This window comes from Panthera onca, chromosome E1 (genome assembly GCF_046562875.1).
Source record: "Panthera onca isolate mPanOnc1 chromosome E1, mPanOnc1 haplotype 2, whole genome shotgun sequence".
Taxonomy (NCBI): domain Eukaryota; kingdom Metazoa; phylum Chordata; class Mammalia; order Carnivora; family Felidae; genus Panthera; species Panthera onca.
The window spans coordinates 57,707,939-57,734,372 of record NC_138352.1 but is presented as its reverse complement, the minus strand read 5'-3'; the positions used below and the strand labels follow the sequence as shown (position 1 = coordinate 57,734,372).

Here is a 26,434-nt window from a genome sequence, read left to right as displayed (position 1 = left end):
ATTGTCAAACTGTCACCTTTGACCAGGGTTGAATTTTCTTTGAATGTTGACAGAAGTTACAATGTCAGTGGAAAAAGCTTAATGTGAAGTATCTATAACTCAGAATTTCCTTATGTTTGTGTCAGTGAGATCCTACAATTAAAGCAGTTTTTTTTTTCTCTATGTCTGATAAGTTTTTAAAAACCTTCAGTGGGGTTTTCCAGCCTTTAGGTGAGAGTAAATTAGAAAGTTTGTGAAAAAACTATTTTGTGTTGTCTAAAATTCAGAGCCTGTAACCTGTGCAGATCGTTATGTTTTTATAAAGAATGGGACTTAAAAATTCAACCTGGGGAAAATGTTTTAAATAAGCTACATTCACAAATGTCATTGTAACATTTATAAATAGAAACTGTTGAGCCCTTAATCTGTTAAAGTACTAAAAATTAGAATTTATCAGGTTTGTAATATAGCATTCTATAATACAGTCATTTGTAGTTTGAACTAGGTAAACCATTCTCTCAGAAATAATGTTAATTCTATGTTTTTGTTTTGCTTCATGTATCTAAAATATTTTGGTAATCTTTTAGGCTTGAGAAAAATAGCAAACTAGAGATCTACAGCATTATACAGCTCTTTATAAAATGAGACGATCCACCTTGTGGATTTATGTTTTCACAATTTATGATCTGTTTCTGGTAGAAAGTGAGGGAGAATTATAGTGAAAATTGGACATAATAGAGCCTTATTCCAAAAGGTGTGGAAGGTCTAATACCTAGAGATGCAACGCACATATTCCTTCTTTTCGTGTTGTTGTTACTGTTTCCATTTTGTAATGATATATGGAAACCCTGAAACATATATATCCTAAGAATATTTTAAGGATGAGTTTATCTTGTAACGAGTTTAAATACCAAGTTAAAACACTAAATTCATTGTCATGTGTATAGATTTACCTTCCGCCTTAACTGTTGAAGGTATTAAAACAAAATAGAAAATATTTGGCTTCCTGAATGACATGGCTACAAACTTACATGCTGAGTTGGTGATGAAGCATGATTTCTTGATTTTGCAATACCAGAGCAGAGCACATAATTTGAAAGGAATGGGTCCTTAAGTAAGTTATTACCTTAAGCACACATTTTAAATTTTGTCCTAGAAATGTGACATTGTCAAAATTTATGGTTTTGAATTTTTATTACCCAAATGTGAGAGATCTAGTTTGAAAAGAACTTAGCATAATGTTCCTGTTCTATTGGTAAATTTGAAAAAGGCAAACATAAGAAATACCAATTGTGGCTTTTATGGAATAACTCATGAGAGGAAAAAAATACATAAGTGCATAAATATTAAAAACTTTCCTATATGAAAAAAAAAATGCCAGAAGCCAAAGATAAATGACAAAATGAGAAAAACACTGTAAACATATATGACAAAAGGTTATGAGTTAATATTATTATATATAAAGACTATATACCAAAAGTAAGAAAAAAAGTTGGGATGCCTGGTTGGTTCAGTCGGTTGAGCGTCCGACTTCAGCTCAGGTCACCCATCTCATGGTTCGTGAGTTCGAGCCCCACATTGAGCTCTGTGCTGACAGCTCAGAGCCTGGAGCCTGCTTTGGAATTTTGTCTCCCTCTCACTCTGCCCCTCCCCAGCTCACACTCTGTCTGTCTGTCTCTCTTTCAAAAATAAATTTTTTTAAATACTATAAAGAAAATAAGAAAAAAGATGGATCTCCCAAAGAGAAAATGAAAAAAGAAGAGATACAAATGGTCAATGTTCATATAGAATTATGTTCTGCACTGGAGATCAAGAAATGCAAATAAAAACAATGACATGACTTTTCCAGTTAACAGATTTACAAAACTAAAAATATCGAAAAAATAAAAGCCACGTTGCTTGGGAATGTGGAGAAACTGGTACCTTCATATTCGTTGGTCAGATGTAAATTGGTGCTTTTTTTGAAGAGCAGTTTGATATATATACATGTATTGAAAACCTTAAAAGTTTACATATCCTTTGACCTAACAGTTCCATTTAGATAACATAATCTGAAATATGTGCAAAGATTAGTATATAAGGATGTTCCTCATAGTGTTATTGAAAATAACAACAAATTGGAAACAACTTCAGTGTTCAGCATTAGAGGATTAATTAACTAAATTGAAGGATATCTTATATAATGAAATACTATTTAGCCATTTCAAGTCATGTTATAAAACAATATTTAATGACTTAGGTAAAGTTTACAATATATTACTAAATGAAAAGGCAAATTGCAAAACAATCGCATACAAGTTGTACTTGGAAAAAAGTGTAGGCGTTAAAAAAATATTCTGGGTTCTAGGATTCTGAGTGTGTATATGTGTGGTTTCTAGTATCTTCCCATTTTTCTGTAATAAACAATAATGAACAGGGAATACTTTGTAGTCAAGAAAAAATGTTAGTTTTAATGAATGGTAAAGAAAATATGAGAGAAATATGTATAATGGAATATTATTTGGCCACAAAAAAAGAAGGAAATCTTTCATTGCCATTCATGACAACATGGATGAATCTAGAGAACATTACGCTAAGTGAAATAAGTCAGACAAAGACAAATGCTGTATGTTCTCCCTGATCTGTGGAATCTAAAAATATCAAACTCATAAAAAAAAAAAAAAAAAAAAAAAAAAAAAAAAAAAAAAAAAAAAAAAAAAAAGCAGATGGGTGGTTGCCAGAGACAGGGGGCAGAGGACTATGTGAAAGTGGCCAAAGGGTACAAACTTCCAGTTATAAGATGAGTAAGTTCTGAGTATGTAATGTACAGCATGATGGCTATGTTAACTGTATTGTGTATTTTAAAGTTGCTAAGAGAGATTTTAAAAGTTCTTACCACACAGGCACACATATACAAGTTGTAACTATGTGAGGTGTTGGATCGGTTAAGCAACCTTAGTTTGACAATCATTTTGCAATATATATGTGTATCACATTATTACATTGTGTACCTTAAACTTACATGATGTTTTATGTCAGTTATATCTCAATAAAGCTAGGGGGAAAAGTTATTTTTAAAATGAATTTTGTGTGTTGATTTAGAATGAGAAACTTGTTTTATTTTCAGTTAGTATTTCCTTTTTAGGAGCAGAAAATACATAGTTTGTGATGTTTGTGTTAAATATTTGGCATAGTATACTTATTTGGTATGGTTTATGACATCTTTTGTTGAAGAACTGTATTAAAATCATTCTAATTACATTTAATGTTTTCAGAGTTAAAATAATTTGACTTGAGGACTGAGTTATTTCCTATACTTTGGAATGGTCCATATTTTTATATATAAGCTGATGGTGAATTATATTGTTTTATAAATGTGATAAAGAGATTATATTGCTTTACCTGTGTATGAGCTCTACTAAGTTACCACTCATTTCATATTGAAGACGTGTTTGTTTTTTTTCAACATTTGAAAAAATGTTTATTTTATTTTAAGGTCTAGTTTATTTTAAGTTCTGGTGACCCTAAACATTGTATTATTTCAGTATATTTTCTGTGTTTGCTTTTGTGTTGCTTTTTCTGTCATGATGATACCTACAAAGATTGCTAGGTTTATGGATTTTTGTCCTTGTAATTCCATTAGTCATGCTTAATGACTTCTCTAAATGTTTATTATGTGTTCATTTGGGAGTATCTGGTAAAGGAAATCTCTAGTGAAAGATACTTTCTCTTGGGTATATGTCATTGCTAATACAAGAGACTTGTGTTCTGCCTTAATTAAATTCACATTAAGTAGTTTCTTTGTAATTAAATTTAGTGTTTAAAAGCATTTTAACATTTTAAGAAGTTTAAAGAAGAAAGATGAAAATAAGTTACAACTTGATGTTTTAGGAGAATTCTGGAACACAAGTATTTAGGTCTTAGCACTTTTGCAGCAAATAATATTACAATCTTAAAAAATTATATATATGTATTACATATGTATTACATATATATAATTTTAAGGTTACATATGATTGTATATGTACATATATATGCACATATATATGATTTTTAAAGATTATATATGATTTTTAAGACTATATATACATATATATGTACATATGTATGTATGTATATACAATACGTATGTATGTGTATATGTATATATAGTATACATGTATATGTACACTATATATACATATATATGTATACATATATATGTGTGTGTGTGTATATATATATATATATATATATATATATATATATATTCTAGGCTTATATATAATAAGCCTAGAAGATGACCTACTTATTTTTTTATTTTTTTAATTAAAAAAATTTTTTAAAGTAATCTCTACACCCAACGTGGGGCTTGAACTCACAACCTCAATTTCAAGAGTTGCACACTCTACCAACTGAGCCAGCCAGGTGCCCCCAACTTACTTACTTTATGTATAATACAACTTGGTAAAAATCTTACTTCACCTGGATTGTGCCTTGTAATTTATCATAATGGAACTTGCTGTGACAGAACTTTAAGTCAGTTTTGAGAAAACTAAAACATAAAAGAAATCATTTAGTACTTTTGAGTGCGTTTTAAACCTAAATCCATAAGTAGTTAATTCAAATGTATAAAGACAAATAAATATTTTTGTGTATTAAAGATAAAACCACAAACATATTGCTCAAAATGCCTTCATAAATAGATCCTGTTGATATTATGGTTCCTTTTTGCTTATTCTTACCTCCTCTGCCTCCTGAAAATGTGATCAATCTTATTTAACCCAAAACTATGTTTTCCTTTGGCTTCAGTTCATTTATCATTGCTGATTTTCTCTGTAATCTGTTTTATCACTATGATATTATTGTGACCAGTTAGAATAATTCTCTTTCTTCTTTTATGTACCTGAATCACTTTTACCAAATTATGAGATATTTTGAAAATCCTATAAATTTGGAGCCTCAAATTTAGCATATATATTTTATAATATGGCATCAGTAAATTGTAGAATATATTTGAATATTAATATACAAAATGATTCATTGCTTTCTTCATTTAGAACTAGATACTTGATTGTGTTCTAGTCTTTATCTGATTTTGAGAGCTTGGTTATCCTCACAAAGATTTCTTTTCCAAGTCTATAAGTCTTACGGTTACCTCTTTAATGGAGTTCAAATATATGTAAGATTCAAAGTCTGTAGAAAAATTACTTCCTTCAGAAGTTAACATTATAATTTGTTTGAAATTCTGTAATCTGCTTTTTGTCTCTTAGCTGCCAGAGGGCTTTTTTTTTAATCAATAATTTATTTTTTAATTTACATCCAAGTTAGCATATGGTGCAACAATGATTTCAGGAGCAGATTCCTTAATGCTTCTTACCCATTTAGCCCACCCCCCCTCCCACAACCCCTCTAACAACCCTCTGTTTGTTCTCTATATTTAAGTCTCTTATGTTTTGTCCCCTTCCCTGTTTTTATATTATTTTTACTTCCCTTCTCTTATGTTCATCTGTTTTGTATCTTAAAGTCCTCATGAGTGAAGTCATATGATATTTGTCTTTCTCAGACTAATCTCACTTAGCATAGTACCCTCCAGTTCCATCCGTGTAGTTGCAAATGGCAAGATTTCATTCCTTTTGATTGCTGAGTAATACTCCATTGTATGTATATATACCACGTCTTCTTATCCATTCATCCATCGATGGACATTTGGGCTCTTTCCGCACTTTGGCTATCGTTGATAGTGCTGCTGTAAACATTGAGGTGCATGTGCCCCTTCGAAACAGCACACCTGTATCCCTTGGATAAATGCCTAGTAGTGCAATTGCTGGGTTGTAGGGTAGTTCTATTTTTAATTTTTTGAGGAACCTCCATACTGTTTTCCAGAGTGGCTGCACCAATTTGCATTCCCACAGAGGGCTTTTTGAGGTTGTGTACATCTGTGTATTTAAAAACACTTCTGGGGCGACTGGAGTAGCTAGCTCAGTCAGTTGAGTGTCTGACTGTTGATTTCGGCTCAGGTCATAATCCCAGGGTCTTGGGATCGAGTCCTGCATCAGGCTCTGTGCTGAGCATAGAGTCTGTTTAGGATTCTCTCTGTATATTTGTCTCTCTCCCTCCCCCTCTCCCTCCCCCTCTCCCTCCCCCTCTCCCTCCCCCTCTCCCTCCCCCTCTCCCTCCCCCTCTCCCTCCCCCTCTCCCCCCTCCCCTGTTCATGCATACTCTCTCTCTCTAAAATAAAATAAATAAAAATAAATACACTTCCAAAGTGAGTAAAGAAATTTATTCCAAAATTTTCCAGTAATTGGGCTACCAATCAGGATAAAACTTAGTGAATATTTGTTGACTGGTAAATGAATGGGCTGTATAATCACATATGCTTTTAAGGCAAAATTAGACAAGATACCCCATTAAACTATATTTGCCAGAGATTCTTAACCATTTGGGGATTAGGGGACCTTTTGAGACTCTAATGCAACCATTGACTCTCTTCCCAGTAAAATACACATAAACATAAAATTTTGCATACATTTCAAGAGGTCCATGGACTCAGGTTACAAGCCCCTAGTATAAACAAACAACCAGCCCTCCATTAACACAGGTGGTGGAGGTGGGCACATATGGAGAAGAGATAGATGATCTAAATTTATAAAATGTGGACTGACTTAGAAACTTCTAGTCTGATCTTGTTACCTGGGGACTCAAGAGGGACTTATTTTCCCCCAGGAACTCAATAAATATCGATCTACTTCAACATTTTAAAGGTCTGTATTCCATTGGATAGCCCCAGCATAATTTAGTTAATCCACTAATATCTATTCATGGATATTTAAGTTGGGGACACCTGGGTGGCTGAGTTGGTTAAGCATTGGACTCTTGATTTTGGCTCAGGCCATGATCACAGGGTCATGGGATCAAGCCCATGTCAGGCTCTGTGCTGGTCATGAAGCCTGCTGGAGATTCTCTGTCTCTCCCTCTGACTCTCCCCTGCTTGCTTGCGTGCATTCTCATTCTCTCTCTCTCTCTCTCTCTCTCTCTCTCTCTCTCTCTCAAAAAAAAAAAAAAAAGATATTTAAGTTGTTTCCAGTTTTTCTCTTTTATAGACAACAGTGTGGTGCAGATTCTTAGTCTGAGTGTGTTTTTTGCATTTACTGTACCATCCTTTTAATGTAAGTTCTACAAGTGGAGTTGCTGAGCTCTCTGCATAGATAGTGCCAAACCACCCTCCCAAAAGACCACCCCAGTCAACATGCCTAACAAGAACTAGTTCATGAAGGGGATGGCCATTTCCCCACATCTTCCATAACTGAGCGTTGGTAACCTTCATATCTTTGCTAGTCTCTCATATTTGTATTTCTTTGATTTCCAGCAAGGTTAGATAGTGCTTCACATGTTTATTGGCCATTTTGTTTTTTTGTGATTTGCCTTTTTTTTTTTTTAACATTTATTTATTTGGGGGGGAGGGGCAGAGAGAGGAGAGAGAATCCCAAACAGGCTCTGTGCTGTCAGCGTAAATCCCAACATAGGTCTCAATCCCACAAACCATGAGATCATTACCTGAGCCAAAACCAAGAGTCAGATGCCTAACAGACTGAGCCACCCAAGAGCCCCTGTGATTTGCCCTTGTATACAATTAGCCTGTTTTTCTATATAGCTGTTTGAGTTTTCCCAAAGATCTTTCTGTCTTGCATATTACAAATAATTTCCTCCCAGTTTTTTCTCTTCTTGGCTTTCAACTTTGTATAGTATTTTTTACAGTACAAAATGTTAAATTTTTATGTTGTCTAACAGCTTTTTCTTCTCTGATCTGGTTATTAAGACATGCTTAGAAAAACCATCTCTACTGAGAGATTATAAAATTTTCATTTGTATTTTCTTTTAGAATGTTGTGTGGTTCTGGGTTTGGTTTTTGGTTTTTTTTTGCATAAAGTTTCTCCATCCATCTGGAATCTATTTCTCTGTAAGAAGTGAGGTGGGAATTGTAGCTTTGTTTTCCTGAAAACAGTATATTTAGTGGTCACTCACCATATGCCAAGCACTGAGCTAAATGTTTTACATGTATTAACAATTTTAACCTAAATCAGTTCCAAATATCTGGCCAATTATCAAAAGAAAAAAATCCACCATTTCCCATCAGCTCCTTCTTTCTCTACTGATAAAGCACATGCTTATCATATATTCTAAGTTCTTATATCTGTTCAGATCCATTGCTTCTCTCTCCTGTTCCAGAGATCAGTTTGTCTCTGCATATACCACATTGTTGTAATTATTGGACGTTTTATTTGGATCATTACATTTTTTTTCAGAGAAGTCAGGTGAGAATTTTCATGGACTTCTTTGTTCTTTTTTTTTTTTAAGTGGTTTTTTTTTTTTAATGTTTATTTATTTTTAGAGAGAGAATGAGAGAATGCGGGGGAGGGGCAGAGAGAGACTCCCACGCAGGCTCCACACTGTCGGTGCAGGCCCAACGTGGGGTTCTATCCCATGAACCGTGAGATCATGACCTGAGCTAAAATCAAGAATCGGATGCTTAGCCAGCTGAGCCACCCAGGTGCCCCTGGACTTCCTTTAAAATATGCATTAGGACAGATTTTTAATCTGACTCAAAGTGAATTTCACATTCTTTGAGTAGATGGTAGATAATCACCAGTAGTTCCATTAAAGATAACACTAGATTTAGTCTTAAACCTATCTTCCTACAGAGATGGTAACAGAAAGGTAATTTTTTAAAAACAATACTTTGTCCACTCAACTCAAATAGTGTAATTTGATTCTGACATCTCAGTAAGTATAGTAAAACTTTATTTTTTAAATTTAACTTAAAAGCTTAGGTTTGCTGGGGCGCCTGGGTGGTTCAGATGGTTAAGCGTCTGACGACTTCAGCTCAGGTCATGATCTCACCGTTTGTGAATTCAAGCCCCACACCAGCCCTCTGCTGTCAGTGCAGACCCCGCTTCGGATCCTCTGTCCCCCTCTTTCTCTGCTCCTCCCCCACTTGCACACTCTCTCTCTCTCAAAAATAAATAAACGTTAAAAAAAAGAAATTGGGGCACCTGGATGGCACAGTCGGTTAAGCATCTGACTTCAGCTCAGGTCATGATCTCACAGTTTGTGAATTCAAACCCCACGTCGGGCTGTGCGCTGACAGCTCGGATCCTGGAGCCTGCTTCGGATTCTGTGTCTCCCCCTCTCTCTGCCCCTCCCCCGCTCGTGCTCTGTCTCTCTCTCTCTCAAAAATAAATAAACATTAAAAAAACTAAAAAACAAAAACAAATAGGATCTCGTGCCCTCTGGGAACAGAAGCTATTCTTACCTGAAGAAGATGGTATTCCTAAAACTTCCTACCAGACCCCCACTCCAAAGTACACAGAAACGTACACATATGCACTTCCTTTTTGTTAAACTGCTACCCTGAGGCATGGTTGAAGCATTATCTACCTCCTGGAAGTCCTCTTTTTTTGAGAACAGGAGACTTGTCTGTGCTGTGTGGTAGCTGGTCTGGAGAATAGACAGGGGTAGAGGAATTATTTTGTTACTTAATGGTATTCCTGACTAGAAATTTTAACATCTTTTCCTTCAGAAACAAAATTATAAAGGGTAACTAAGTTTTCTAAGATTGTAGATCAACTGAGGTTTTGGGGTTTACCTAGGTATTTTTCATCTCTCTAGAACTTTGTTCCTATGGGAAAATGTTCCATGTTCCAAACAACACATGTGCAAATGAGTTTTGGAACATGAGTCCATTTGTAAGGTGATCGGGAAGAGGATATGGGGAAGATGTTGGGAGTTGCCTGTTGTTTTTATTACAGAAAGGTGTAAGGGCCTGAGTATTGAACTTTGATGCGTTGACCTAAATTGTCTCGTCACCTCTATGACCCTACAACCCTGGAACTAAAACATAAAACAGCTCATTCTGTTGTAGGTGTAACTCAGCTATCAAATCACTTTTAGGTAGAGTTTTTTGTTATTTTGTTTTCCTTCTGTGTGTGTGTGTGTGTGTGTTGTTGTTGTTGTTGTTGTTGTTGTTTAAACTGAATTTTCCTAGAAAAGAAAATTTTTTGATCTTAGCTACTATTCATTTTTATGGTGTACATAAAGTTGGTGCTTGGAATTTGAGATCTTCTGGTTACAGGTGAAATTTTTTTCCTTTCAAAAGAGAGTTCTCCTCCAATATTAGTTTAATCTTTGGAGATAACCTAAGGAGGGGAGTAATTTTTTGTTCTCTGGAGATGAGATGATAACTCCAACTGTGTGTGAAAGACTGAACAAACAGAGCTTCAGAAGGCTGACTTGATAGAGAGATTCTAGAACCTAGTAATGCCTAAGCCCTGCTTCCTTCCATTCTTCAGTCTTTTCTACTTAGTTTATCTTAATGATCTTTTTAGATTTCTGATTGTAGAAGGAACCTTTGAAGAAATGGATGGAACTTCTATGTTGCTTTGAATATTGGCTGACCTCAAAGCCATATTAGTTGGCTTCTTAATGTTCAATAAAACATTCTAGCTCTTACTACTAGGTAGGCCTTAGGAACCCCTTTATTTTAGTTTGGTGTCTAAATACGTTAGTTATATTAAATATATATATTTTAGACATCCTGATAAAGTCTACTGAATATAAATTATTCCTCAATAAAATTGAGGATTATTTCCATAAAGAAAAAAATCCTTTTTTCCAAGTATGACAGCCTATTTTAGGATATTTAAGATATTTCCTTAAAAATGAAAGTTTTAAAAAATTGTTATGCTTTAGGGAGTCTGATTCTTTTGTTTTAAAATTCATTCTACTCATTATGTTGCACAAAAGATTGTTGTGTTGAATTGAGAAACAGGTGGGGCATTTTCAAGTATTTCAAAATATTTTTGTTATACCTAGGTTTTCACCCTAATGGTACTTGTTATTTTAGTAGAATGTGACCTATATTTTATTCCGTGGGAAAAAGAAGAAACGAAGTGTTTGCTAGTCACCTACCATCTTGTGCTGCTATGCATTGATAGGTAGAAACTTGAGTCCTATTGAGTTTTTAACTCTCTGCCCTATATTTTTAGTACCTTGTAGAGATGGAATCTGCAAATTATCTTTGAAAGATAAATGATTTGATTTGATTGTATCAAGCAGGAAAGCTATCCTCTATATCAAACTGAGTATCTTGAAAAAAAGCTAGACTAATACCACACTGAAATGATCTTAACTGTGGAATCCTTTATTAGACCTGATTTGTTTTGCATGTACTACATAGCTCCGTAGAGATGACCAGCTTTCAACAGGGATGAACAGATGTCCTGGTTTTATCAGAAATTGGTTGCACATTGCCAGGCCTTTCACAAAAGCCAGTCCTCAACCTCCATCTGATTTTGTTGAGGTGCTTTTCAAACTTTTCCCCAAATGTTGGTTTGAATACACAGACTTTTAGTGTTTACTTGTAAGATTTTGTAATAGTCAGGTGGTATCCTTTACACCCAACGGGAAAAAAAAAAAAAAAAAAAAAAAAAAAAAAAAAGGAAAGAAAATTAAAAGGCAAAATTAGGAAGTATAGCATAGTGTGTGTTTATTTGAATTTTCAAGTGTTTAATATCTGATACTAGAGTCTAAGTTTAATAAAAGTCATGTCTGTTTTTTTCACTGCTGTATCCTCAGTACCTAGAACAGAACCTGGCATCTAACAGGTGCTCTTTATAAATACTTACTGTTTCTGTGAGGGGGTTTGATCCACTTTTGTTTACAGTAGACAGATACAGTAGACAGATACAGTAGACAGCCAAAAACATTGGCTGGTGTTGAAGAGACCTTAATTCCATTTCATTTATTCCCCTTTAATCTCAATGGACAGCGTGTGTATCCAGAGACCGCTTCAGCCCTCAGTAGGGCTGAAAGTGTATGCCTTTTACTGTGGAAGAAAAACAAGAGAGGGGAAAACCAATTCCCTATATTTCCTTTGGATTTCATTTACCGGTTTAACTAGTTCAGTTCCATTAAGTACATTTACATTGTCTTGCAACAATTGTCATGCACCTATCACTGTCTATCTCCAGAACTTTTTCATCATCCCAAACTGAAACTGTATCCATTAAACAGTAACTCCCCATTCCCTTCTCCTGCAGTCCCCAGTATCCACCATTCTACATACTTTCTTTAGAAGTTTGACTATTCTAGGTACCTCATACAAGTGGAATCACGTAACATTTGTCCCTTTGTGTCTTTTTTTTTTTTTTTTTTTGTCTTTCCCCTGAGTTTTTAGTTTTTGCTTTGTACCTAGACCTAGCCGGTGATGCATACAAAATAAGCATCCAGACAACTTAATTCAGCAGCTTGTTGCATACCACTAGGGGGTTATTAAAGCTTTGAAAATGTGATTCCTAATCTTTATGTCTGTAGGCTTATCTCCTCCAGGGCTTGCTGATAAACCTGCACTGACAGTAATAGCAGAGATTAGTCTTTCTTCATGTTTCATAAAGCAAAGTGTTCTCTTCTTATAGCCTGATGATGAACTGGAAAATTACTGGTACATTGTTGTAATTGTTTATACCGACATTAAGACAAACTCTAAGGGACAGCAGCTCTGAGAGAGGTTTAATTGTTGCTTCATTAAAAAAATATGTTCATAACTTGTTTCTTTTCTGTTTTCTATTCTCATTATATCTTCTCGTTCCTTCCCTCCCTTTCCTTTCCATGCCTTCCTTCCTCCCTTCCTTCCTTCCTTCCTTCCTTCCTTCTTTCTTTTTCATTATTATTTTCCTGAGTAGTTGCTGCAGAGACAAGCAGATGCTATGGCCCAAATATAAATAAAACAGTCCACGGCTTTCTATCATTCTACCTGGAAGGAGAGGGAGAAAGAGAGTAAGAGAACTAAACTGAAGGAGGAAATATCCCTAAGTTTTTTAAAGGACAGAACCTGGTGTGTTGAGAGAAAAGAGAAATATACTGCTCCCAGTATATTTATATTTGTCTGATGGGTAAAGAAAGAAAGAGAGAGGAGGGATAGCCTTGGAGAATGATTTGAAAAGCAACCTGTGCAATTTCTTTATTTATTTTTTAAATTTTTAATGTTTATTTATTATTGAGAGACAGAGAGAGACAGAGCATGAGCATGGGAGGGGGAGACACAGAATCTGAAGCAGGCTTCAGGCTCCAAGCTCTCAGCACAGAGCCCGATGTGGGGCTTGAACTCACCAACCGCGAGATCATGACCTGAGCCAGAGTTGGATGCTTAACCGACTGAGCCAACCAGGCGCCCCGCAACCTGTGCAATTTAAATTTTAAGTAGGATCTTAATCTTAATGTATGTACTGTTTTAGAGCCTCCTAAACAGAACATAGAACATAGAGCCAGTAAAGAGATTTTCTACCACTGTATGCCTTGCTCACTGACTCTGGGCAGATCTTTTCTGCTATCCTTGACTCCGTTTTTTCGACTTGTAAAATAGAGGGTCACCAGTTAGGTTCATAACCTTTGGAGTTTGGGCCGAAGCCATTAGAATATGAAAGCCATTTTGATTATTTATTTACTTTAAAATTTTTATTTTTAAGTAATCTCTATACCCAACATGGGGCTTGAACTCACAACCCTGCGATCAAGAGTTGCATGCTCTACTGACTGAGCCAGCCAGGTGCCCCTGGAAGGTATTTTTTAAATTCAACTTTTTTTTTTTTTTAATCTACAAATGCAAGTGTTACTATGCCAGAGACAGAAGTATTGACAATGAGAAATTATCCAAAACCAAGATTAGTTCCTGTTAGAAAGGTGGAAATATTTGTCATGGAATTCAATAACTGTCTTCTGGGATTTCTGTGACTTTCAGGATGTTGGGGAAATATTCCAGTTCTTGTTTAAATATTAATGAATATAGAGGCCCCTGGGTGGCCCAGTCAGTTGAGCATTCGACTCTGGCTCAGGTCATGATCTCACAGTTCACGAGTTCGAGCCCTGCATCGGGTTCGCTGCTGTCAGTGCAAAGCCCACTTTGGATCCTCTGTCCCCCTCTCTCTCTGCCCTTCCTCTGTGTGCCCTCTCTCTCTGTGTCTCGTAAATAAATAAACATTTAAAGAAGTATTAATGGTTATAGGTTGCCATTATTGCCCTGCCCCCACTTCTCCCAAATTTAGATTGCCAGTATTTCTAGTTTACTGGTCATAAGTAGATTTTTGCATTTCCTATTTCTTGTCATAGGGCCCTCTTGCAGTTCAATATGCTTTTATTGGCCTTACTTTGGTTTTCTTTACAGCAGCAGCTGCTAATTAGTGACAGCTTTTGAGCAAGCAGCTTGTCATTTTTGGCAGGGGTAGGGGACATCCATAGCAATTCAAGACTATATTTTCACTTACTAAATTTACTTTGCTCCATGGAAATATATCTTAAATAAAAAATAGTCTGTAGCCAAAGGTGGCTGTATTTACAGAAATATCTTCCTGAGTTGGCATTCGGTCCTATAGCTGAAGAATTCTCAGGAGATTAAAAAATAGGTTCAGTGTCTATCAGACCGATGCCATTAGTCCTGAGTCATCCTTCTAACGTTAATCTACATTCTGGATGTAGAGCCTCATCATCTTGTTTTGGCATAATAATAAACCTTTCTGGATTGTCTTTGGTAGTATGCATGGTAACCGAAGGAATGAATTGTTGATAAACGTTGTGCCTCAACTTCTTTCTTGACACATAATTAAAGGAAAGAAATGGTTTGGTTTGCATAAAGGAGAAGCTTTCTTTGGAATTTCAGCTTAGTATTAGCACCATCATATTTCATGTAATTCTCTTTGAAATTGCTGCAGTGAGGTGTTGGCTCTATTTTACAAACTTGTCACGATATTTATGGAATGGTACATTGCGATTATATTTACCTTGATTAGCACCAATGATGAGTCAAAACCTCCATCACAGTTTCTATAAAGTGTGATTCAGTCCCATTATTCCCGTAATAAGGATTCAAGTTAATGACTTCCACAGTGTTAAAAATAACATCTGAAGGAAATAACTGACCTACTATTCATTTCCCCCAATTTAGGGTTTTTCTGGTAACACAGAATTCTACAAAAATTATATTTAACACGCAATTATTGATTACTATGTACCATGTACTGTATTGAGGAGATCAAAATGAATGAGACATGGTTCCTGCCCTGGGATAACATATAGTCTAGTAGTTGAACAACACATAACTCAAAGTTGCCTTGGTTCTTATGTCCAGAGTATAAGGTAAATTCTAATTCTAGAGAGATAAAGCATCGCCTCTTTTTAAAAATAGGATGATCAAAATGATAAAAGGCATAGGATACAAGTATTATGTTGATTCTTTTTTCAGCTAGAGTTATTGAAGACTGTATGGGGCACCTTTCATAAGAGTATGGAATTGTCAGGTGTCCTTGTCCCAGATTTTCCCTTGATTTATTGCACAGCACTATTAAATTCAGAAGTTGTCTTTCACATCAGAGTAACTACTACTTAATGGCGTGGCTTAGTGAACGCACATGATCTCCTAACATTGAATTAATATTTATTGTGCACTGTGCACACTCACATAATTGTTTCTATATTTGTCATACTAGCATGTATCAACTATTGCAGGAATTTATCATTTGTACCTTGTTTGTAACTTCATGTGTGCATCAGTGTTAGGTAAGTCGATGTTTAATTATTGATATAATGTAAATAGTTACCAAGATAACTGACTTCGGTAGCTTTTAAGATCCTGTCTTACCTCCTAGAACATTTCACTAGTTGTTGTCTCATTTGTATTAATGATATTGTCCCTTTCATGAGAAATGTTTTCTTCCAGCAGAAAAACCTGAGTTTAGGATGATCTCTGGTAAATATTGATGATGGATGGTGATGTATCTAAGGGAAACCCAACTGAGGAATTCAGGAACAAATGTAACAAATGTAACCACTCTGCTGCTTAGAGGAAATGTCACAGTGCTAATTTCTGACCACAGGTGGTCAGGATCTAGGTTTTGGCCTTTTTGGAAAGTTACTCACCTCCAGAACAGTTCTGGTTATTCTCCTCCCACTCCATTTTACAATCTGAAGCTTTTAGCTGATTTCTGATTGAGTTAGAGGGGTGAAGATGAGCCCCCAAACACCTAACATGGCTTCTTTTGATTTGTTTGAAGGTTTGTCATCTCGATGTTCTCTGACCTTTAGGAAAGGGGAGTCCCATCTAAAGCATTTTTGGATTGTCAAATAATTTTTCACATCTACTTGTGAGTTGTACTTTTTGTTAATTCATTTTGTAGTGTTTATCATAAAGCAGTCTTGGGCCACAGGTATCATGTCAGGAGCTAGGTGTGGACCATTGAGAGCATGAGCCCCGAAGGTGGGCAGCCTAGGTGCTAATCCCCGCACCTTCACTTGCTTGACGCAGGACTTTGGGCAAATTCCCTCTTGAGCCTGTTTCATCTATAGGAGGGGGATACTAATCATACTGCCTCATATGTTTGTCATGAGTATGTGATATGCATACAGCAGTGCATAATGTAGTAAGAGCTCCTTGAACGTTAGCCGTTACTATTGTTAGTTACTCTTATTACTCTATGGCTTGGACCCTCTTTTTTCTCCTTTCCCAAGCTAATCCCTTTGTTATTATTTAAGTTTTGATGATTAAGTATAGGAAAGGCTTGGGAATTTAATAGTTTATTTTGGTTGCAACATGAAACAGTTTTTGTTTCCAACATGAAACAGTTTTATAACCTAACTGCAGTTAGGTTATAGCGTATGTAACAAACTAATAAGTTTTTTCTTAAACCCCAAATTGTCTTCGTTTCAAGCGAGGTATTGTCAAGAGTGGGTTACATTCTCTTCATCATCAAAGCCTAGAATCTTTAGAACAAGACTTTGTCTCAGAAAAAGCCTCCTGTCTCCGTTGCCACCACAATCTGAAACTAACGAGGTAGAAACCACATAGAGACCTATGACATGCTATAGGAGCCCTTGCGAAGACCCGTCACATTTTCTTCTAGGCTGTACGTAGGTAGTTAAGCCAGGAATCCATCTGGTTGAGAAAACTTAAAGAAGTTTTCATTTTTCCTTCCTTCTCCTTCACTTTTATTCTCAAAAGGGTCTAATTTTGTTGCCTTTAGGAAGATTGAAAGTATGGATGCTTGCTTAATTTAAAGAAGCCTACATGAGAATGCTGTGTTGTTTCTTTGGGAGTGGGAAGACTTCAGTCTTATTATTCCATTAATATTAATTATTCAGTAATTAATTACAGAATTAATATTCAGTCTTACTCCATAACTGCTAGGGGTTACTACCTAAAGAGGATTTAAAATCATATTTTCTGTCCTCTTCCCCTTTTTGTTATTAGTCGTATAGCCTTTTCTCCCCCCATGTCTGATCTAAGAAACTATATAATCATATATACGCTTCTGCTGATTGTCAGCATTGAACCTGGCCATTGCCTTAGCATGTTTGGCAACTGATGTGACTTCAGTTTGAGAAAAGGAAAGCTAAAGATTTATTTTTATATCAATCAACTAGGGAGCTTATATGTTGTCACATTTATTATAGCCAAAATACTATTTTATTTTTAGGTGGAGAACTCTGGAGCATTGGTATAAAATCTGGGATGGTTCCAAGTCTGTTCTTTTCCTCATACTAAGTCCACATTAAATCTGGTAGTTCTTAACGGTTCCATTGCCGTTTAAAAAGTGTAGCTCTGTGTGATCTTATTGTCTTTAATTTAGTCAAGTGAGACACTTTACATTGCCTCAGTTCTGGGTGTCACATTTGCTTTGTTTTTCTTTGGAGCTTTACTGGAAACCAAATGCTCTTGCGTACTAGCTGCAGAAGCAGGAGGGGAAGTTGGCAAGAATTAACTGCTTTCTGTTTGGTCTGTCTGAGGCAGCTGACCTTTTGGAAGGAAATCGCTGCTCTTTGCTTCTTCCTGTAACAGTGCAGCCTGTGAAAGAACATATATGCACAGGAGGGTTCTGCCGTTATCCTGGCTGATGTCTTGGGGCATAAGCTGTTATGCTTTCACTGCCTCTGTTCTGTGCACTCAAGTTCACGGTGCTAAGTTGTGTAGAAATATCCTCCTCAGTACGTAGCGAGAGAGAATGCTTTTCCAGAAAAAGTAGTTTGTTTTAGCAAAAGTAATTGTATTGCAGAGACCCAATGTTAATGCTGTGGTATACGTGGACAATTACTTGGTGCACAATTTTAATTCATCTTAGTGTTGAACGTTCTGATATCAGTATTACCTCTTATACCAGACAACCTTTTTTCCTGAGAGAACAAACATTTCGCATTTTGATTTTCTGAGATGTGAGCATTTATTTATATACTTACTTATTTCAGTTTATTTATTTATTTTGAGAGAGAGAGCTTGAGCAGGGGAAGGCAGAGAGAGGGAGAGGAAAAGAGAATCCCAAGCAGGCCCCACACTGTCAGCACAGAGCCTGATGTGGGGCTCAAACACACAAACTCTGAGATCATGGCCTGAGCTGAAACCAAGAGTCGGACCCTTAGCCAACTGAGCCACCCACGTGCCCCAGTGTGAGCTTTTATTTAAATGTCATTTTATCTCAGAATTAGAATTAGCTTCTTAACATACCTGCTATCCATTGTGGGACCACCTTTCCTACAGGACTTGTTTTATTTAAACACAGTGAGCATTTTACCCCACATACTGACATCATTTTCCAAAATCTGCAGTCGGGCTTCATAAATGGGTTATCAGCCAGTGAGTAACAAAGGAACCAACTGATGGGACATTTCTCTCTTAAAGAGCAGATTTTAGTCTTCCCTTATTTTAACCAAAGCATATTTAATTTTTTTTTAACGTTTATTTATTTTTGAGTCGGAGAGAGACAGAGCATGAACAGGGGAGGGGCAGAAAGAGAGGGAGACACAGAATCCGAAACAGGCTCCAGGCTCTGAGCTGTCAGCACAGAGCCCGACGCGGGGCTCGAACTCACGGACCGTGAGATCATGACCTGAGCCGAAGTCGGATGCTTAACCGACCAAGCCACCCAGGCGCCCCAAACCAAAGCATATTTAAGTTCATTGTTTTGTTTTGTTTTTTGAAATGATTTATATTTAAGTAACTGTAAGCAAAAATGAAGTTGATTATGATTATTGGTAAATGCAAAGAATACAGCTACATGGAAAAAGGGCAGAATACTGTGTTCTCCATTTAGTTGGGGTTCACTGGATAGGTGTGCTTTTCCAACATATTATTGGTTTCTCTCCTAGTGTTTACTGTTGATAGTAAAGATACTGTTGATAGGTGAGCATTAGTGTTGATGTGCAGAAAAGGTGTAGGGAGGGAGAATTAGCTCAGGGCTTCCTTAGCAAGATTTCCCTACAGTGCTTCTTTTCTGTTCTTGGAAACTGGTCTGATCTGTTCAACCTTCCTGAGATAGTGAAGAATCCCAGAGGGAGTGCAAACCTTGCTTAGGCTTTGGGTGTAGGTTCTTGACACAAAGTCAGTCAATATCAACATAATAGGAAGACTTTCCCCCAGTTCTGTTGGCCTAGGAGCACAGTGAGGAACTGATGGCCAAGGCCTTCCGGGATCTGATCTTGTAAGTATAATCTTCTATAGCCTTGAATTGTTACCTTTGAACTATCAAGGGCCTTCACCTAGGCCAGTTGTGTTCAGGTGCATCATTAGGGATAATAGAAGTGTAGTTTTTGTGGGGCGCCTGGGTGGCTCAGTCGGTTGGGCGGCCGACTTCGGCTCAGGTCACGATCTCGCGGTCCGTGGGTTCGAGCCCCGCGTCGGGCTCTGGCCTGATGGCTCAGAGCCTGGAGCCTGCTTCCGATTCTGTGTCTCCCTCTCTCTCTGCCCCTCCCCTGTTCATGCTCTGTCTCTCTCTCAAAAATGGATAAAACGTTAAAAAAAAAAAAATGTAGTTTTTGAAAAGAAAATCTTGCACTGCTGTGAGTGGTTTTCTGTGTATTCCATTCTGTTTAATAATTGGTACAAGTTTGCAGGGACATTTAGTCATATTGTGGATGAAAAATCATCCAAACATGAACCTAAGTATGTAGTATTTCTTGTCTTGAAATATGACTTTCCCATTCTTTTTTTTTTTCTTTCAATTTTCCATGTTTCTTTCAGAAGTCACAATAAAGCCTTCTAAATTCAAACTCCATTACCCCTGAGACCACTAATATTCAACCTGGTCTAAGTTCTGGTTTACCCATTTTTTGCCCTATTGGTACTTTGAACTTTTTGGTATGAACATTTTCAAACATACACAAAATAAGAGAATAGTATATAATGAATATCCATAAATTCATCCCTCAAGTTCAAAAATTACCAAAGTGTTCTTAACCTTTTTTCTTCTACTCTCCACAAACACACTGTTTGGTTTCTTCTGGACTTGAAATAAATACTTCAAAGTATATTTTTGTGCCATTTACTTTTATACCACTTTTAAAAGAAGGGTTTGTTAAACGAAAGAATAACATTAATAAAGTTATTGAATGCAAGGCAATTTAGGGGATTTAAATAAAATATAAATAGATGTCAAAATTACAGATTAATCTTAGCCATTAATAGTCTTGAACTACTACTTGAAAACACATTGTGTTGCTGTGTATTTGAAAGTGATAGAATTGTGCTTCTTTTGGGGGCGCCTGGGTGGCGCAGTTGGTTAAGCGTCCGACTTCAGCCAGGTCACGATCTTGCGGTCTGTGAGTTCGAGCCCCGCGTCAGGCTCTGGGCTGATGGCTCGGAGCCTGGAGCCTGTTTCCGATTCTGTGTCTCCCTCTCTCTCTGACCCTCCCCCGTTCATGCTCTGTCTCTCTCCATCCCAAAAATAAATAAAAAACATTGAAAAAAAATTAAAAAAAAAAAGAATTGTGCTTCTTTTGTAAGAATTGCGATTCTGAATTTTTATTTCATGCCCTACTTAAGTCTACCTAACTTGTAAGAAAGTGCCATAACCTGGATATTGTCATGTAGGAAGTATTTGTTTCTATGTCTTTTGTGTGTCCCTTTGTGGTTGGTTCTTGTGGGATGAGTAGTACCAATTGCTCATGCTCATTAAATTTATATTTCAAATTTACATTTTAAACAAAATTTATTTTGTTTAAAAGACTTTATTAAAAAAAGACTTTATTAAAAAAATTGTACCAAAATGCCTTCACCTAAATGGAACAACTGTTTATAGTTCTCTTTGACCTTGCTCTGTTATTTGTTCTTTAGCATACACATTGTGTATACTTTTCATTAAATATTCTTTTCTTTATATTTAAAAAATATATGTACATTGCCTTATATCTCAATATTGTCTTCATACTTTATTTAAATTGTCACACAATACTCTATCAGATTAATATATTATAGTTTAACCATCCTCCTATGTTGAATTTAGGTTGTTTCCAGTTTCTTACTGTTGTATATTATCTAATTTAACTAATGCTTGTCCCTGGGAATTGCCCTAGTGTAAGGTGCTCTTCAGAGCAAATTTTGTTAAATGGAAACTTAATGCTACTGTAATTCTCAATGGTAAGAGGGAAGATGTGAACTTTAATGAGGAAAATATTGGGAACATATAGAGATTTATTAATAAATTGCCCTTTTTGAATCAAAACAAGAAGGAAGGGATTATCTTTCATTTAAATGGTACAGAAACTGAGTATATTGCGGTAGGAATTTTTGTTTCCTGAACTAATTCAAACTATACAAAAGCCACATTCTAAGATGAGTTGGTCTTGATTAACAGTATAAAATGGGTACAGCTATAAACATTTATTAGAAATTCTGAGGCTAACATAGGGCTACATGGCAGTCTCACATCATTTCTTACTTTCCATAATGCAGAAGGTCATTATTTGTGGGCTACAGAAAATGTTTTTAGTTATCTGGAAAATGGCATTGATGTAGCTTCTTCCCAAATGGGTTGTTCAGGTTGCTTAATGGATTTCAACACAGATGATAATGCACGTGTATTCGAGCCGGAGGCCAGCGTGGCATGAAGGAGTCCAGTTTGTATAACAGTGTCCTACCAACTTCAGCACAATGTCTCAGAAGTCCAGACTTTTATGTACTGCCAGGGACAATTTCAAGATGACAGTCAAACCTCTGCTCTGTTTTTTGTTTTTCTTTCTTGCAATTTTTGCCCTTAATTTTGATTTTGAAAAACTTCTAAATTACTGAAAAATGGAAAGGACAGAACAATGAACGAACGCTCATGTACACTTTGCCTACATTGATCAATTATTACCTTCCCTTTATCACCCTTCCTACCACCACCTTCCTTTCCCTCTTTCCTTTGAAAGCCCGCTGCAGCCACCATGACCATTTTTTATCCTTAAATGCTTGAGAGTGTATCCACTAAGAACAAGTCCAGTATCACCTCAATGCCATTATCGGTCTCAAGAAATTTAATATTGACAGAGTAATATCCAATCTATAGGCTATATTTAAATTCAATTTGAATTTAAAATTTTAATTTTTAATTGTCCCAGTAATGTCCTTTAGAGATGTGGTTTGTTTTGTTTATTTTTAAAATTATGCCCTAGGTAGTTATCATGTCTCTTAGTCTCCTTTAATCTAAAAATTTTTAATGTTTATTTATTTTTGAGAGAGAAGGAGACATAGACTTCGAAGCAGGCTCCAGGCTCTGAGCTATCAGCACAGAGCCTGATGCGCGGCTAACTCAGGAACTGTAAGATCATGACCTGAGCCAAAGTTGGACGCTCAACCGACTGAGCCACCCAGTCACTCCTAGTCTCCTTTACCATTTTTCTGTCTTTCATAAGAGTCTTACAATTTGGATTTGTCTGACTGTTACATGAGTAGAAGTGAAACATTAATTTGTGTATTCTTTTCAGTAGATCACATTTGGAGGCATATGCAACAGCCCCCCCTTATCCACAGTTTCACTTTCTACAGTTTCAGTTACCCACGGTCTTTCTGACATATTGTCAGAAGGTTAATAGTAGCCTAATGCTACATCACTTTGCCTACGTCATTCACCTCAGTTCATCTCATGTAGGCATTAACATCACAGGATGGATGGGTGTGGTACAATAAGATACTTAGACCACATTCATATAACTTTTATTATACTACATTGTTACAATTGTTCAGTTTTATTTTTAGCTATTGTTTTTCATCTCTTACTGTGCCTGATCTATAAATTAATCTTTATCATAGGTATGTATGTATAGGAAAAACATAGTATATATAGGGTTCCGTGCTATCTGTAGTTTCAGGCATCCACCGAGGGGTCTTAGAATATATGCCCTGCGTGTAAGCGGGGGGGACTACTCTAATGTCAGTTTGTTCCATGATTGAGGATATTTGATTATTTGGTTGTTCATCATTTTCTTCCACTGAAAATGTACTTTTCCCTTTGTGAATAATAAGTAATAGGTGAGGTAACACTTTGAGACTGTGCATATCCTATTCCCCAACAAGTACCACCTAATGGTTTTAGTTGCTATGATATGATCCTTGTCTGAGTCTACTCTCTTTATTTTTGAGGTTGCGTTTTTCACTAAGATGCCTTATATTTAGGTGAGCATTTTAAATACATGATAATCCACTAAGACTTGATCTGTATATTTCACAGATAGCTCCCTCTCTCTACCTGTCCTCTGCTTCTCCATCACCCCCTTTCCTCTCACTCTTCTTCCCAGAGCAGTACGTAATGATTTGGCTGTGACATGAAGATTTATGACTGATTGTCTTCCCAGAATATTATCATCTCTGTGTTGCCTGGGCAAATTTTTCCTTGTTTGCTTCTTTGTGAGCCAAATGCTTTGATTCTTTCTGTTCTCTTCCCATCTGTTTAATAATCTGATTTTGTTAGAGAATTGCCTTCCTGATTGCTTATAAAGTAGTGTTTAGAAATTTTTTTAAAGAGCAGATGGCTCTGGTATTGACCTACTTTTAGATGGGATCATTTTACTCAAACCGTACTTGATATTCAGTTTAATATGAGTAAAGTTTTAATCCACTGTTACTGCTATTTCACATTTTTCTGTCCCTCCAAGTTTCTACTACTAGGTTAGGTGACCACCACCACTTAGTATATGTAATAATGTTGGTATTGACAGTAATGCAGTAAACGTAACTAAGGAACTGCTCTTTATATTCTGTCCAAAGTCTTTAAGTATTAAATGGTGCTGGTATAGTTAACAGTTTTGAATCCTGATTTCCTTGCCTTAGACTTTTCAGATCAGAAGCAATGTTTATGTATCTCTTATTTCATCTGCCAACTAGCCCAAGCCTTTGCCCAAATGAGAGCCTTATCATATTGGGTTTCTTACTCTAATTTATTTTTCTTTTAAGTTATGAAATATAACAAACATACAGAAGAGTACAAAAAATAATATGACAAACCACGACAAGTTCTCAGGGCAAAGGCCACCTGATAAAGCGGTAGACTCCCCAGATCCAACACAGACCAGTGGTGTGGGACCTGGAGCAAATTTTTCATCCCCAAAAGAAATACATACTCATTAAGAGTCACTTCCCATGACCGCAGCCCTTGGTAACCACCAACTTTCTTTGTGTCTATGGGTTTGTCTGTTTGGGACATTTCATATAATGGAATGTATAATAGGTAGCTTTTTGTGTCTAGCTTCATTTAGCATAATGTTTTAAGGTGCATCCATGTTGTAGCATGTGTCAGTCTTTCATTCCTTTTTATGTCTGAATAATACTCCATTTTATCCATTTTATTTTTCCACTTATATCCATATCATCCATCCCTTCGTTGATGGACATTTGGGTTGTTTCCCCCTTTTCGCCATTATGAGTAATGCTGCTTTGCATATTTGTGTACAAATTTTTTGGACATAATGCTTTCAGTTCCCTTGGGCATTTACCTAGGAGCTGAACTACTAGGTCATACAGTAACTCCATATTCAACCTTTGAAGAACTGCCAGATTGTTTTCCAAAGTTGTTATGCCATTTTACAATCCTGTTTAATTTGTTGAGCCTTGATTTCCTCATCTGTAAACTGGGGATAATAATAGTGTCTACCTCCTAATATTTGTGTGAGGATTAAATGAGTAGATTCATAAAAGCATTTAGTGTTATAAATAATATATAATTTTTTTAATGTTTATTTATTTTTGAGACAGAGAGAGACAGAGCATGAACGGGGGAGGGGCAGAGAGAGAGGGAGACACAGAATTGGAAGCAGGCTCCAGGCTCTGAGCCATTAGCCCAGAGCCCGACGCGGGGCTCGAACTCACGAAGTGTGAGATCGTGACCTGAGCTGAAGTCGGACGCTTAACCGACTGAGCCACCCAGGTGCCCCTGTTATAAATAATATAGTAGATATCCAGTAAATGATAGTAAATGATAAATCTGGATGGTGGATAATAACAGTAGTAAATGTTATTTTAATTCATTTTTGGATCTGATTTCTGAAATTTATTTTTTATTTATTAGATGAATCAAAATATTTGTTGCTAACAATTCATACTTTAATTAGTAGGGGTCAGGTGTGTCCTTGGAAAAGGCACAACTTCCTGCTGGCTTGGTCTTCTCTGTCAGAAAAGCACATTGGAATGGATGTTCTTTCTTTCTTTCTTTTTTGAGTTTATTATACTCAGTCTTGCTCTTGTTACACTACCCTTCACAATTCTTGGGGTTCTAATTCAGTGGTGGGAGAACAGCCCTCTCAGTGTGCTCACTCACTCTTAAAATAAATAAATAAACATTAAAAAATTGGACACAGGGAGAAGGAAGCCAACTTTGTAAGTTTAAGGTTGTAAAGTCAGAATAATAATTGAGAACTTATGGTGAACCAGGCACTGTTTTAAGCATTTATACATATTAACTTATTTTTACAACTCCCCAAGGGATGTATTATTAGCACTGTCTTATAAATAAGGAAACTGAGGCACAGAAAGGTACAAGAAGTTGAATCTCACAGAACTCTGTTTAGGTGAATTTGCCATGATCTGCAAAACTCTAACTCCCATTTTAGAGACTTTAGTCCCGGGATATGATGTGATGGGGTGGTGGTTGTGGTGGGATGGAGAGTAGGAGTTACAAAATGCTTTAAGGGGGGCGCCTGGGTGGCTCAGTCAGTTAAGCGACTGGCTTCGACTCAGGTCATGATCTCACACTTCGTGAGTTCGAGCCCCACATCGGGCTCTGTGCTGACAGCTCAGAGCCTGGAGCCTGCTTCCGATTCTGTGTCTTCCCCTCTCTCTGCATCTCCCCTGCTCATGCTCTGTCTCTCTCTGTCTCTCAAAAAATAAATAAATGTTAAAAAAAAATTTTTTTTTAAATGCTTTAAGGTACACATGAGGGGCACCTGTGTGGCTCGGTTGAGCGTCCGACTCTTGATTTCAGCTCAGGTCATGATCCCAAGGTCGTGGGATCAAGTCTGCATTGGGCTCTGCACTGAGCATGGAGACTACTTAAGATTTCTCTTTCTCTCTCCCTCTCTGCCCTTCCCTGGCTTGCATACAGGCCCGTGCTCTCTCTTCCTCTCTTAAAAAAAAAACAAAAATTATGCACACAAGCCCAGTGCAACAGATCCCTACACACATTTTAACTCCTCCCACTCCCACCCCAAACTAGAA

The 26,434-nt window shown here is 36.6% G+C and overlaps 1 protein-coding gene across 1 annotated transcript in view; it reads left to right on the top strand.

The window, feature by feature from the left end:
* The window catches only part of STAT5B (signal transducer and activator of transcription 5B), a 65,301-nt gene that overhangs the window by 6,899 nt on the left and 31,968 nt on the right, over window positions 1-26,434 (top strand). The gene's annotated exons all lie outside the window — the stretch shown is intronic.